The sequence below is a fragment of the Nipponia nippon genome, unplaced genomic scaffold (assembly GCF_047370975.1).
Source record: "Nipponia nippon isolate SJK-2023a ecotype South Korea unplaced genomic scaffold, ASM4737097v1 scaffold_7, whole genome shotgun sequence".
NCBI classification, from domain to species: Eukaryota; Metazoa; Chordata; class Aves; order Pelecaniformes; family Threskiornithidae; genus Nipponia; species Nipponia nippon.
The window spans coordinates 42,992,904-43,008,904 of NW_028262391.1; the positions used below are offsets into that span (position 1 = coordinate 42,992,904).

Consider the following 16,001-nt stretch of genomic DNA (forward strand, 5'->3'; position numbering starts at 1 on the left):
CTCTCTCCTTCATGGTAATGACATTTTAGAACTGACTGGACTACTGATCTACTAGATCACCCAAACCATCTTCCTCCATTCCCCTATTTCATTCAGTTTCCCCCCCTTACAGATTATCTGTAGTTACTAAGCCTATATATTTGCATATCTATAAATAAGCATATATTTCCCATCTTCCAAGTCATGCTTACACATCCTGACAAAGCTCAACTTAAAATCCTTCTTCCCAACACTTGCTTCTCTCCACAAATCCAGAAGACTAGCCCACAAATGAAAGCATGGGCAAAAAGGGAAGATCTACTGAAAGGCTAAGTGGATAATCAAAGCCTCAAACTCACAACATAAACAAGGTCAGTCTTGTCTACCCATCAAGGTCTTTAACGGTACTGCAGACAGTTGCACAGTCCATCCGGAGGTATGGGTAGTCAATGTCAGAGAGATGCTATTTCCCTAAGTAAGAAAGGGACCCCCAGACGCAGGCAATGAAAGTCTTGCTGTTACCTTAAATAAGCATAATAGCTCAGTGCATGGCTTTTTTTTTTTTTTGCTTCTAGGCTTTTAACAAACAGACCTCAAAACAAGCATTAACCTTGATCGAAGACAGCTCTTAAGTATTAGAATAAAAACGACATGTACCTTTTACCACGCCATAACAGTGTGAGATCTTGTGATATTTACTGTAAAACAGAAACAACAGTATATATAGCATTTGATCAGCTGCAGAGTTCACCAATACCAGTTTTGTCTGTTAGGTTTTTTTTCTGTTCCAAAGAACTGGAAAAAACTAACAGCATTGTAGCACAGCCAGTCAAGACAAAGGGAAAGTAAATCAAAGCACAAAATGGAGAAGAGGTAGAAATCCACACATACCAGCTCTGCATTCAAAGTTACCTTCCTGCTTAGAGAAAGGTTTTCCTTTTCATTCCCTTTTGAAGCATTCAATATAGTTTAGTGCCAAAGGCAAGATTTCATACTCAGTAGAAGAACAATTCTGATTTTCTATGGGAAGTCTTACGTAGCTTGTCCCAGTATACGTCTCTTGCATCCTACTGCCTGCCTGTAGCCTTAAAGAATAAGGACATTTTATTACATAGGTGATCTGGTGACAGAAAGATATAAACTATTTATGTAAAACATCTTGCTGCCATTTTAATATCTGCAGACTCCCATGTTCCAGTTTTGGGGAAGATAAGGTATCTTGGTGGAAAAAAAGAAAGATTTTAAGATCTAATTAAATTTCTTAACCAAAAGTATTTAAGTTATGACACTTCATGCTGGAAATACTTAATAGACCTATTATCCAAGAAAAGCTTTTTTTTTTTTTAAATACAGTCTGTTCTTTCAGAAAGAAGTGAATGAAAGAAGATGCTGCCTTCATTTAGAAGTACAATGCTAAGCACAAGACGCTTAAATAATTCTCTATCACAGAATGCTGAACTGCTTCAAAGATCAAGTTACTACAGCCAGGATCATTTGAGGTAGAATTGATGATGTAATAAAAAGGTAAGCAGCTCAATTAGTTCTTCAAAGATAAAAATAGTTACAATGAAATTTGTCCGAGATCAAAAGTCTCAAACCTATCTAGGGGCACCAAGGCAAAAGCCATCCCAGCAAGAAACTGCTTGTTTCTCTGTGGCCAGAATATCACTCTAAAGAGGTCTCAGTGTACCCAGCATACCACCACCGCCGCCCCACCCCCACACACACCCACCCACCCCCCGCCAGTACAGCAGTTCTTACACACCACACAGCATTTCACACAATGTCAGTGAAAATGTCAGAGAAGTTTTGCAAACAGCCACAGATAGTTCAAGGCCACTTGAACAATAAATTTATTGTAAATAAGAAAATGGTCACACAAGTTTAGTATCCAAGCTATTGCTTGGACTTGAACCGTCATTAATCCTTTGCAAGACACTAAATGGATGCACAGGAAGTCTGTCAGTGTGTTTCCTAACTTGAGAATCAACACTTCATATGAGACAGATTAAAAGTACTGGCAATTAACCACAACAGGGACACGATACACTCCAATAGAAAGCCACCTAGTAGTCAGCTCTGTGTTTGACCACTGATGTTTTCAAGTGCCACATAAATCCAGTTTAGAATGGCAAGAAAGAAGAACAAACCAAACCTTCATATTTCTCAATAGGAGGTACCTACTCAGTCCACCAGGATGCCTCTCTCCAAACGCATTATCATCTTCCTACTGCAATCTTTTATTACTCTGTTATTCAACCTTATGAAACAAAAGGCCCATCTGAAATAAGAACAGGAAAATGCACCTGACAAATTAAAGTATTTTATTTACCCATATAGAACTTACCACACTGTAAGACCGCTACTACCTTAGCATGCTGCAATGTCATTTCCACTTAATTCTTGCCATAACTCTCCAGTGTCTCTTCCTTTACCTAGCTGTGATACTAACAACCATTTGTTTCCCCACAGCCATAGATTGTTTAAATATCTGTCTTGGAGGAGGTGGCGGCCTTTTCCTTTGAAAACTGGAAACATTAGTTTGCATCTCAAGCAATAGTGATATCAAGTTTAAGAAGAAAGAGGAAAAAAACCCTTACCCTTCATAAGCTTTCGCAGTGGTTTTTGAAAGATCTGGAAGCTGCCCAAGAGGGAAAAATTGTCCCAATAATAGAGGCTGTGCTGCTGGAAAATGTCATTTCTAAAACTGTTGATCATTAGCAAAACACCATAGATCAGGATCTTTTTAACCAGAAGCACTAGAATAACTTGAGAGGGTGGCTAAAGCCAGTGACAGGGTTTTCCCATAATTACTGAAAAATGAAACTAATTTCTTTTCACCCTGAATGGCTTTCACCTCTTGCCAGCAGCATTAATGTAGAATATGGATGTTAATAATGAGGATAGTAGGAACTGGAAGTGTTTTAAGATTTAAAGGCTGACTTTTTAACGGTGTTCATGTGTAGCGTGGCATGCCATATAATTAATACAACTCCTTTTCACCAATTCAAAATGTATACTTCTCTACATAGACCTGAAGTTCTGATGATATTTAGGGCAACACTTGGCCCTTTTGCATTCTCTCTTATCTCAGATGATTAAGTACTTTGAATGAAATTACAGTAATGCAACTTTCATTTTGCAAGGTCTTTTTACTTTCCAAAAATAACATAGCTGAACCCTTAGGATGTTTTATGCACTCAACACCCCACCTAATAAATAAGGAGACTGATTGACAAAGTATTCAGTAGAAATGGACACAGCAGATCTTTCCTACCTTTCTCGTAGGCTCTGCCTACATTTCTCGTGCTGCTCTCAATTGCAATCACTCTCATTCCAACTGCAAGAAAACTAGCTGGGGTAGGAGCAACAAAACTGGAGCAGAACAAGCCACTAGCACAGAAAGCTCAGAATTAGTGACAAATTTTGGAACATTCTTGGGCTGCTTACATTGAAATCCAGACATCTTCATATTCAGAGGTACTTGTAACCTGCAGTAGCTACATGGAAGTTATCAGGGATTACCTGTCCCTGTCACAACCCTTCCTCCAGTACACACACTTTCAGACCTGCACAAAGACAGGCAGTTTCACTTAGTCTTTACCCTCTTTTGAAATTCAACTGGTTTGAATCACAGCAAGCCTTCCTCCCTCCCTCCCAAGTTTTTTTGTAAAGAACAAAAAACCCCAAACAAACAAAAAACCTATCCCAAAGACCCAATTTTCAACATTCCTTATTTCTCCTCAATTACTCTCAAAGTCAGACTTGAACAAAACCTACAGTTTTCCAGGGGGGTGGGGGGGAACAGGACCAAAAAACAAAAACTTCTTCACAGCTATATTCTACAGGCAAACTAAGATTAATGACCAGCCAGGCAGCCTTTTCCCCTTGACCCTCAGTTATTACCTTTGCTCCAGCTCCCAGGATGTTCAGGAAAGTCTACACACTTAGTGAAGAATTTATATATCTTTTGTGTCTTTTAATCAAAGAACTAATGCTGTTGGACAGCTTTAAAATTTACACTTCTATGACTACGTTCTTTCAAAAGATAAAAATATTCTTTCTTAATGATGACAGTCTTGCCACTGTCTGCTGTCCTGATTTCACATATTCACCTGTAGACTTTAGTCTCAGAGTATTTTATAATATAGGAACATTTTCATGCACTGCTTAAATATTGTCCTATCTAGAATAGAAGTCACATGAGCTTAACTTCATTACATTGGAGGATAGGTAAGGAAAAAAAAACAAACCACAAAATACACATCCCTGGGGAGTATAAACATGTTGTAAAACACCAGCACCAAATCCTGAAACATCTAGTATGTAGTAAGGCCAACAGGGCAAGGTCTCTAGAAGTCAGCTAGGATATTCACCTTTCCCATGGACTTTTACTCAACCACTTTTTTTTTAAAAAAAAAGAACCTACAAATGTCTATTCTGTATCTTCTGTAAGTGATAACATTTCCACGAATAGCACAAATTGATGGGGAAAATGCCTTCTCTAATTACTCACTACAAAAGCAAAAGAGTCCAAGCCAGAGTTCACAATCAGCTTAAATAATAATCCATCTAATAACTAGGTTGGCGACACAGAGACAGAAGCTTGAAGGAAAATGAGTGGCTGCAGGGTTATCACGGGGGGAAGCTGTTGCTTATGAGCTAGGAGCTGTTGAAAAATCTCCTCTGAGAATTTGAAGACTTGCAATGAAGAACCACAGAGATCCAGCACCAACTGAAAGAGTTATAAATAATTTTGTACCAATGCACTTTCCATATACCAGCAGCCAGAGGATTCACCATCCCCTAAGAGACCAGATAAATTTACAAAGATCACCCCCATAGAAGAGGAGGCTGCAAACAATTATGCTCACATTTTTAACATACTGCAGCAGGAAGAAAGACAAGGACTGTAGAGTGAAGACGTCACCTTTAAGATTTATACAAACATTAAATTGTGAAGGTTACAAATAAAGCAAAAAGAATGAGTTGCCGCTTTCAAATAGATAAGCAAGCAGAGGCTTACATGGGGTAAAAACAATTGATTTCTGCTTCGTAATGATTCATATGCATGGCCCTGACAATGCCTGTGGCATGGAGAAGCACTCACAAACTCTGCTCCATAACACATTTGCTCTTTGTCTATTGCTTCTTTTTAAAAGATACAGAACCTTTCTTTGCCATTTCTGGCAGTGGGGGTTACTGTATACATGTATTAAAGTTTCCAGTTAACAAAAGATGTCACAGCTACAAATCAGTAGTTTTTATCTTCAAGAGGCTCCTGATGCAGTGGGGACTGAAATCTGTACACTTAAGGAACACTCAAAAGGAGCTCAAGACTGTGGAAGCATTCCTGATCTCTCTCTACACACGCACACACGCGCGCGCGCCAGTAAAGAGGAAGCTTGGGGACAGTGTTGAGCAGTGCTCTTCTGCATCCACTCACTCTAAAACGAACAAGGGATGAAGCAAGCATAAACTCTAGGAAAAGAGGCAGCAGCAGCTTAAGTATTTCGTTTGTATGCCACGCTTTTTTTAATCCTTCTCTGGCTTTGCCCTCTACATTAGGTAGCTAGCTAAGCTCACCACAACCTCTCAAGAATCCAGACTTGAATCCTGCTCTGTTCCATCTTACTCACTTTTCACCAGTTTACACTATACATAAAAGTCCAGGTTTTCATGTGCAGAAGTCAAACTTCATTTAGCTATTTTTCTCCAACAGCTGCAAATGACAAAATGCAGTGATATTCAGTTTAGTCTGTTGTCCAAAGATACCAGCAAGATGTCTGCTTCTTTCATCTTGCTGTACCTCACGTTTTATTGTTTGAGTGAGCCCGCATCAAGCCACAGCATAGCCACTTAGTATTCTTCAGCAATGAACCCAGTCCTACTGCAAGTCAATAAGAACAGGGAGAACCTTCACTTTGCATGGCATAATATAAATGAGAACTTGGGATTTCAACCTCAGGACAGAGATGAGATGAAAACATGGCTGACTGCAGAGCTACACGAGGGATAATTTAAACACCAGCCCTCTCCCAGGTCTAGGCCAGAAGTAGGAACAGAGCAGAGGGTAGTGGATAAGGGGAGAGAGCACAAAAGTGCTCTCCAGAGAGCTGTTACACTTAGATGATTGCTAGGAATTCTCAACAGATGTGGCAGAGCCCAGGCAACCATTTTGGAGAAGTCCTTTAATAAGTACATTAATTACCATAATTTCCAAGTAATTGCAAGCACTGTGTATTTTCTGACCCCACATATACAACTAGTTCATAAGTGAGCAAAGCCCAGCAAGCCCCACAGCCTGTCAGCAGTGGGTCAGTTTCTTGGGTAGACGGGGCTTAAGGGCAGGTACCATGGCACAGCTGGAGCTCTGTGAGGGGCTGCAGGAGACATTTATTTCTCCTGACACTGTAACTTACTGTGTCAGTCACAATGTTATCTGGGTCACCGCTACAAGTTCATGCGGCATCAACAACAGTAGCAGCTCTGCTGGCAGGCTTCGCTTCAGTACCTACAATGATGTAATATTAGCATCAGTCCTGATCACTGGAAAACTTGGATTACAACATCTAATCCAGGCAAAACTTCAGCCCAAGGTTCCAGAAAAGAGTTACTGGTGAACAGTAGCATAATTAAACTGCATTCCAGCTGTCCAACATTCAGCACAGGGAATTGTGCTGCAGCTGCCACTCCATCTTCGACAATAAACTTCCCGCATTTACTTGTTTCTTCTCCTCTCCCTTAATTTGCCTTATAAACCAGTTGTGAAACAGCAGAACAGACATGCATTTTAACCTTCCCCCTCCTGCAGCCTCACACAGGTTGCGTGGGTGCTGCTGCCTCTAAATCCGCAGTAGAGCCACAAGGCCTGGAGAGCCGGAGGGATGTGGTGCTCCTGTGTCGTTTCCATGGCACTGCCGAGGCCTGCGGGCTGAAGCCCTGCTGTCTGCCTTCTCCCGCCCAGCTTGCAGAGAGAGAATAAACGTGCTTTCTCAGGGCTACATGGTTATTGCTTCTTTTTCCTTCAGAGCCCTCTTGACAGATCATTTCCATTGTGTTTGCCTTTTCTCCACATTTCTACTGTCATTATTAGGCTAGCACTTTATGGAACCAACAATATTTAGGGTTTACCCAATTAAGCAGGCACACAGCAGAAGGTGGTCCCCGTCTCTGAAGAAGCCAGGCTAGCAGGCTGCATATGCCATCATAACACTAGAAAAAGCATGTCTCAGGTTTTTTTCCCCAACATTTTTTTTGGTTTTTTGTTCGTTTTTTTCCTTCTCCCATAGGAAAGCATAGTAATCAGGTGCACACAGAATACAAAAACTAAACTATCTGAAAGTTAGGCTTCAGATTTTCAGATTTTGATTTCTTTTCATTTAATTGAATTAATTAAATTTGGGGGGTTCCTTCAGTCAAAACAGCCAAAATACAAAAAACCCAGTGTATGACTTACAGAGAAGTCCCAGAGCTGCTAATCAGGTGATTACAAATGAGCCTGTGAAAACAAGCAACAGCCATCAAAAATTCACCTGATAACCTTCACCCTCCCTACTTCCCCCAAGGAGGAAAAAATTGCAACAAGCGAAAAAAACATTCTTTCAAGTACAAAATGCCCAACACTTGGGAAAGGAAATAAACAGGCATTTGCGAAAGTGACCTCCTGCCCTGCTCTCTAGGATGACATTAAAACAGGAATAAAGGCTCAGTGTCCAAATCTAGTTGTGATTAACACAGGATTCAGAGCCAGAGAGAAGGAATTTAGTTACAAGGAAAATTGGCTGCTCTTTCATCTGAACCTTTCTTCTTTTCAAGAAGATTTTACCTTAGAAGGGAGGAAAAAAAAGAAAGAGACAAAACTTTGTGTCATTCCCTTTTCTTTCCTATGACAAGCTGTCACTTCTAGATATGGGAACCATATCACCGTGTTGCTGGAGAGAATAAGTGGGGCATGATTTCTCCTTTCCTTTGATATGAACAAAGATTAAAGTAATAAAGAACTAAGAAGATGAGAGTGAAGGAAAAGCAGAATTTTTCAAATAAGCAGAGCCAATGTCATTTTAGTATGACATTCCATGAAGCAACAGTGGCATCCAGTGGTATATTTCCATAAGCAAGTTTCATCTCCTACTTTCACTAACATTGGCTTCCACCAGATTTTTTTTTTTTTTTTGCAACAGGTTCTCAAGGAACCCTTCCTCCTCTTCCCCCAACATACACTACCAGAACAGCTACCATACACCCAGTCATCAGTACCAGTAATGGAGACCAAGATGCACAAATGCAAGCTATCAGCTTTCTCAAAGGCTGTATATCATATCTGATACCATAGGCAAAAATTTAAAATTGTTACTAAGAAGCTGCAACAGTGATATCAACACTTTTCTAAACTATTCTCAGAAAAACAAAGGACATTTTTTCTCCTGGTGTCCACAAGAGTGCAGCAAATATTATTCTGTACTGTTCCCCTCCTCAATTCCCCTCCCCATTTTGTTTCTCTCCAAGGCAATATGTTCATTTTTTTCTCATTTAGTGACATTAAGATTATTTTCACTTTATGGTATCTAAGTAGATGCTCTGGGCAAAAATGAAGGGCTTATAATTTTAAAAGTATACTAGAGAAGGAAGTCCATTCAGTGAATTTATTAAGATATTTTCAGACTGAGATCACATTTGCCGTTAAGAAAGCACCTTGTGCTAGCTCAGTACCATCACCAGTTATAATTTAGTAAGGAGAATTGTCTCCTCACCAACACAGAGCTGAGAACCAAAACTTGTCAGTCTTGCTCTCGGGTCAATGAAAACTTTTGTTTTGGATTTTTTTTTCTTAGGTTAGGTCTAGAGATCTTTTAAAATAATCAGGCCTCAACTTCACTAAAAATTGCATTTCTCACTTGGATTTCCAAAACAGAAACTAGAGTATGCACCCCTTATTAAAAAGGCTGTTTCTCTATCTACACACTGCACAATAATCTTCAGAAAGCTATTGACTGACGTAACTAGGTTCCCTGAAGGAAAACATAAGGCTTGTTCCCCTTCCACCCGATAAAACGTAAACCAAGAATCTTGTGAAGAAACTGAAGCTTGGCCTACATCCAGTCTTTGTATGACAGTACAGTAACTGGGAGTTTAACTGATTTTAATTGACGTGGTTCCATGTACATGAGAGTACCTACACAATCTATCCCAGCAAACACAGACAGAAAAGGGTCAGTACCACTACACTGATAAGGAGGAGGTAGATTGGGAAGAAAGTGTTCAACACTGAACTAAACTGCACTGGAGTGTACCAGCAAACTCTTTACCAAGGGCCTTCTTCCACTCAAACCCATGTAGATTAGCAAAAACTGACAAATGGAAGCTGCACTTCAGTTCTGCTAGCACAGCAGAACAGCTCGCTCTGTGGAGTAAACAATGCATTTTATTCATCACAGTACTAAAACATCACAGTTCATAAATATGACCCAATCTGTGACTAACAAACAATCAGGTGACCTGAAGGAACAGGTTACTCACTCACACTGATGTTAAATGCTCGGTGTGACTGGCCAAGACAGCCACCTCAGATGGGTCTATCCCATTTCACTGTTGCTCCATTCTAGTTGGGACTGAATGACCGAAAAGCTAGATTTGTGGGTTTAGGTATTTACTAACTAGTTCCCCTGGTTGAACTGGCCAACTCCCAAAAAGCATTATTTCTGAGCAAGCAGGCAAAAACTTGCAGATGGAGTCTGCCCCCAAAGCAAGAGAAAGTCACTGCTGATAACGATAGAGAACTCTTTTATAGTATATTGTTCGAGCAAGCGATATGCTAACATTAAAAATAGAAGAAAAACGCATAAAGAACAAGACAAGCTCAAGACCTATTGGCTTTTGATGAAGTGGAAAATCCCACACGGGGGGGGGGGGGGGGGGGGCAGTTATGCACAGAAGATGAGCCTGAACTACAAAGCAGACTTGTGATTGAACTTGTACTACGGTTAAGATAAAGCAATCTTTCAGTAGCAAAGTCATAACAGAAAAATCTCAGAGTGACATGGGATGATCAATACCATATGGAATGAAACCTCAGATGAATCAGACATTTTAAAGCAGAGCTGAAAGATTAAGATGAATTTTCTTATTTTCTTTCCCCTGTGCCTCTCAGCTGAGCTAGGAGCTTCCTGAACATCCTTAATACAAAGGTTTTCCAATGAATTGCAGGCTGTTTTTCCACAACACACTATAACACTTTGGAAATAAATACAATAAAGCAAAATCTCTGCAGCTCTAAGCCCACCCTGATTTCATGCAAGGTCTACCGGCTGACACCAAACAAAAGGTACCTCCACTTTTCCCTCCCTCCTCTTCTACAGAGCTGTTCTCCTTTTTCTCCTCCCTCATGCATGCAATATTACAGTATTCCTGCACTCTACAGAAGAGCATGCTCACAGTATCCAACCTGCTGTAAGGGAACAGAAACCAAACAGGGGCTCTAACGCTAGGCTCCTACAATTGCATCTCCAAGTCAGTATCAGACCAGTATCTCCCAGACTAGCAAGCATGGCTACGCAGCAGCGGACGTTCCTGATAATTTGGGACTTGTACCTAGAAGTAGTACTACAGAAGACTCAATAAAGATCTCAAGCTTCAAAAAAAAAAAAAAAGTGCTAAGATATGCCATCTAAGTAGTTATGATGAATTTTTCTGAAAAATTACTTGGATCTTCAAAGGTAGTGAAGCCTGTACCATATTAATTTATTTTTAGTGTAGATTAAGGGTTTGGGGAACCTACTTAACAACATAAGCTTTCTTCAGTATCTTAGGAAAAAGAGATCACTATTTATTAAGAATATAATCGGCTTGCCACATTTACTGGTTCGGACAATATGAACTGTGAGATCACAAAATAAGTCGCTCATCCTGCTTTCATCTCTGGCAGTGGTATACATGTTTTCAAACATCACATAATGCATTTTCAGGTCAAATAAGCCCATTTATCATTAACAGATCTCTTGCTCCTGATACCATCTTTCCACCAGGTGTCACACTTCCCCTTTATTTCTTGCCTACCCCTTTACCTGGTTACTTCAAACCCTATTAATATAACCCTCTACACTGATATATTTGTTCCTTTACTGACCAATGCCACAATCTCTCCTTAATTAAATTAGTCCCTCTATTTGGTTTGCAGTAACAACACTGCAGTTAAACACCAAAACACGCATTACTTGTGTAGCTAAGTTCCAGGCCTTAATTATATAGTAGTGCTTACACTATACAACCAGAAAAAACTGCATTGCTCTGTTACAGTCCAAACCCCACATGTCTGTATGCATCAACAGGTTATTTAAGATGACAAAAATCCCTTTCCTGATGACCTGTTTTTAAACAGGTCATTTCTTAGTGGTTTAATTTTTCAGACCTGCCAATACTTACTCTAGAGAAAAAAAGAAAAAAATTCCCTTCACATTGGCTAAATGCACAAAGCAGGAACATTGTTTTCAAACCCAAATGCCTAAATATCAGCATTAAATAAATGCTTTATGGTATGATTTAACACATGAAAAATGAGTTATTTGAAATCAGTGATATTTTAAGCATAAGAGCAAAGTTTGGTCCAACCCTGCTACCTTTGAGATGACTTGCGGTTTGTTTCACTTTGAGAACTATTTTCAAACTGCCGTGTCAGGAGTAATCCATTAGCATTAGCTATCTTTAGAGTCTGCAACCAGCCTTCTCCTAGTTTGATAAATGCAATGCTAATATATTATGCTAGAAAAATAATCCATGGAAAGCTATAATTTTGAACACGGCATTACCTCAGCTTCAGAGTGTGCTAGTGTGCTATCATACTAGACTGCAATGGTTTAGTTTATAAGTTTATACAATTCCTTTCCTGTCCTTTGACAATGACCTATTTTTAGACACACATCACACTGAGTGGGTATGTCACTTGATAGAATACCATCCTGAAGATTCAAGTCTGTCATAAATAAATATGTAAGACAAACTGGTACATACAAGTTGCCTCTGAGACCTGCTTTCAAGTCCATTCCAGAATGCAGCGAATGAAAATCATTTCAAATGAATGTCTGCTGGTCTCTGCCATGTTTCTTCTCTAAGAATTGCACATCACAACACAGCTGAGCATTTCCAAACAGACAGCTCTAAGAAGGTACAGAGGGAGGAAGACAGAAAGGAAACCTTCCGCTAACCAGGTGACAACCCTTTCCCACCTCTTCCCCTCCCTGCCTCTCAGAGGGGAAGGTATCTATTGGGGTTCAGTTGATGCTTCTATTAATTCTGCAGAAAGGAGAAATTACCACCTAATAAAAAACCCAACAGAATAAAAATCAATTATCAATAGCAAGACAACCTACAAGAAGTATTATTCTGAGGAGACAGCAGTTGGGTTTTGGGGTTTTTGTTGTTCGGGTTTTTTTGGTTGGTTGTTTTGGTTTTGTGTTGTTTTTTTTTCTTTAACTCCACCTAGCAAATATTGCCTAGCAACAATGGGAGAACCCTCCTAACAAAATGAATCATGCAGGTATTGGCTGTTTATTCCCATGAAGGGCTGTGTTTCCACCCTGTCAAATGACATCAAGGCCATGTTGCCAGAGGCATTGGGAGTTTTGACCTCTAAAAGGCAATTTTCTCACTGTCTGCTCAGAAATGTAACATTTTTCATATTGAAGGCTTTTATATCATATCTTGTAGGTTTCAGATGTATAAATAACATACTAAAAATCTCCAACACAATAAAGCTGCAACTATTATGTTTTGCTATTAACACTGTAAACATTAAATGTCAAAGTTACACTCTATTAGCATAACTATCAGGCACCACAAAACACCCACATTAAATTGCATGACCAAGTTTACTGTAGATGAACAGAGGCCAGAAATTGGTTCATACAGGTTCTGAATTTGATAAATAAAACGTCCATGAGATCACCAGATATCCATGCAAGACTGGATTTGGTCTTCCTTGCTTAAGTAATTCCTCCCTTGATTTCTTAATGGAGCTATTACAGTGAAGAGTTTTAAGTTACAGGATGGACATCCGTTCGTAACAGCATGTGAACAGAAGAGCCAAGAACTGTTATTGGCATAGAATGTAGCAAGCGTGCTATAATTTCACCAATAAATGGGCTTGTACAGTTTCACACACACCCCCAATTACTTCTTATTAAAAACTTCTTATGGTTTAATTACAGCAGCTCTGCTTTGAGCAGAACTGCCAGTGAGCTTTGGTTCTAAAATTATTCCTTCCCTGGTTGCTCAGTAAAGGATGAAATACTCTTGCATGCAGCTTGTGACAACTCAATTTGTCCAATAAACATAGTTAACTACAAGCCCGTACACACTTCTTGAACCAATACGCTCTTGAACCAATACGATGTTTTTCAAGTAAGGAGATAATGAGGAGTCCTAGAACACTACAAGCCTGTTCTGCTAACTGCACTGTTAAATACCATCAGGGGTTTTTTTTGTTTGCTTGCTTTTGCCCATGTTAAAAGAGTCATCAAATCTTTAGGAGGATCAGCATTTGCAAGCCATGCAGAGGCAAGCAGTTGTCCCTGAAAACATCAGCCTTTTCACAAAACTATTCTATCCTGATACTGTCAGCCTTTTTCTCAAAATTATTCTACACAGCGCACAGAGGCCAAGGATCTAGATATGAAGACAAGTACTTTTGGTGCTCTCCTCAGACTGAAGATTTTTTTAAGCTACACAAATAGATGGCCAAGAAATTCAATTCCTAAGACTACAAATCAACTTCCACAATCAGAGACAATCTTTGTAAGAGGCATTTGTGAAATGCGATAGAAGCACTCTTAGTGTTTTTTTAAAAAGCAATCAGTAACTGTTCTCAAAATAATAGAAAGTAATCTTGCATGATTAAGTAATCCTTTTCCTCAAAAACGCTAAAGAAAGATCATGCTTTGCTTCCGAATATCAACTGCAGATTGGCAAGCTTTCCCACATATCTGTACTTAGGAACAGATATTTTTGGCTATGTTCTTCAACAAAGAGAATTTTTTTTTTTAAATAGAAGAAAAGTACAAAACCTCATGATAAAGTACTGTTTGGAACATTTTTGATAAAAGCAAAATATTACAGTGCTTGTTATCCTAAGGAGTTCACTGAAAACTGACCAGTAATTTCCTATACCGTTTATTTTCTATCCTAGGAAGGCAGTATTTCTCTTCATCAAACACTTTTACCTACTACTCCCTTAATTTGTATAGGCCACAAAGAATTTAAGAAATTGTAACATGATTTCAGGATTCAAACACTTGAATTAAACATCTATTTCAGAGAAGCCAGGTGTCAGCAGTGTTGGCACAGTATTCCTTGAAGAAAAAAGGGGGGGCGGGGGGGGAAGAGAAAAGAGACCCAACAGTTGAGAAAAGCTTGTCATGCTTTGCAATGCAGTGTGAAACCCAGAGCTTACAGATATCTAGACGGCTAGATATATTCAGTCATGCTGAATCCAACTCCTACATTACTTGCTTTCAATTTAACTTGTTCGGAGAGACCACCTTCCTTATTATCAGTCTCAAAAAGGCATTAACTCCAAAACAGACACACATGTATATACAAATCGGGCCTTTTTAATCAAGTTATTTGCTTGAACCACACTACAGCAAACAAGTCAGGCACATCCTCACTACAAACATGTATTTAAGTGTCCTGCTGATACTGAGTTTATATAAAATATATATCCATATAGCTAAAGAAAACACATATTAGACACTTCCACGTGTACTTGAAATTAGCCCCAGAGAAAAATGATACTATAAAATTAAATCAGAAGCTAATTCATATCATCTTATCATTTCTCCTGAGGACTCCTGACAAAAAACTTTATCACAGCATATAGTCATATCCAAAACCCTAAGCCTGCTACAAACTTTAGCCCTACAGCCAAGCACAGTTACAACAGCGGCATAGCCCACTGCCCGGGAGCAAGGCCTGCAGCAGAAATTAGCACTGTTACTCTTCCCAGGGATCCAGGGAGGTGCCCTTCTGCCCAGATGGCTAAAAGCAGGTACCAGTCCTACCCTCCCCACTACAACTAGTTCAACTGGCAGAAGAAGGAGAGTAAGCATTTAGTATCCAATGAGGAATGACTGAAATGAGCAGAGAAAGAGCTCTACAGGAGGTTAGTCAAACTACTGCTGTAATTGTATAAATAGGGTATATTTCTTCTGTGGTACAGTCGCAACAGCGGAGCTTAGTTAAGTGCAACACAGGACCTAGGCAGATTTATAAGTAATTTTTAATTAACTGAACCCTAAAATATACCTTTGTTGCTACAATACTCATGGGAGCCCAGTAACACAGATTAGGCTACCACACAGGCATTAATTAGAAACACCACCACTTCCTACCTCTCAGAGGACTGCGCTCTCCAAGAGCTCCCCAGACACCTTGTGCCGCTCACGCTTGCGGGTTGCTGGCAGTCAGGGTGAGCGCCCGGGCCCCGGCCTGCAGCCCCTCCGCCTGCTCCCTCGAAGAGTTTTTACCTCCAACGGGAGGCGCACCCCCAGGCACACCTGCCTCCGCTCACCCGCCTCCCCGGCACAGCTGACCCCGCTCTGCCGGCCGGCCCTGGGGAGAGCCCCTCGGCGACCCCGCAGGGCTCCTGCCAGGCCCTCGGCCCCGCAGGCGCCTCTGCAGCGCCGGGCGCCCGCCCCACTGCTAGACCCCCACCCCAGAGGGTCCCCCCTCAGTGCCAAGCCCTCAGTCCGTCCCCCCCAGTGCGAGCACCTCGGCCCCACAGGGACCCCCCCTCCCAGCGCCGGCCCCCGGCCCCCAAGGCCCGTCCTCTCAGGCCCCTGGGGCGCCGCTTGCCTGCCAGCCCCCACAGCGCCCCCCCGGGAGCAGCCGCCGGTTTCCACGGCAACGGCGGGTGGCGGGAAGGCCGTGTGGAGGGCTGAGGCGGGAGGCCGGCGCCGCGGCGGGACGCGGGAGGCCGCGGGCGTCTTCCCCCGGCCGCCGAGCGCGGCCTCCCCGCCCGCCGCACCCGG

General features: G+C 41.0%; 1 long non-coding RNA gene across 1 annotated transcript in view; it reads right to left on the bottom strand.

Moving 5' to 3' along the window:
* The window catches only part of LOC148051040 (uncharacterized), a 177,876-nt gene extending 162,287 nt beyond the window's left edge, over positions 1–15,589 (bottom strand). Inside the window, exon 1 of the long non-coding RNA XR_015700697.1 lies at positions 15,363–15,589. This is a non-coding gene — a long non-coding RNA (uncharacterized LOC148051040). The remainder of the gene's footprint in view (positions 1–15,362) is intronic.
* Positions 15,590–16,001: the final 412 nt, after the last annotated feature.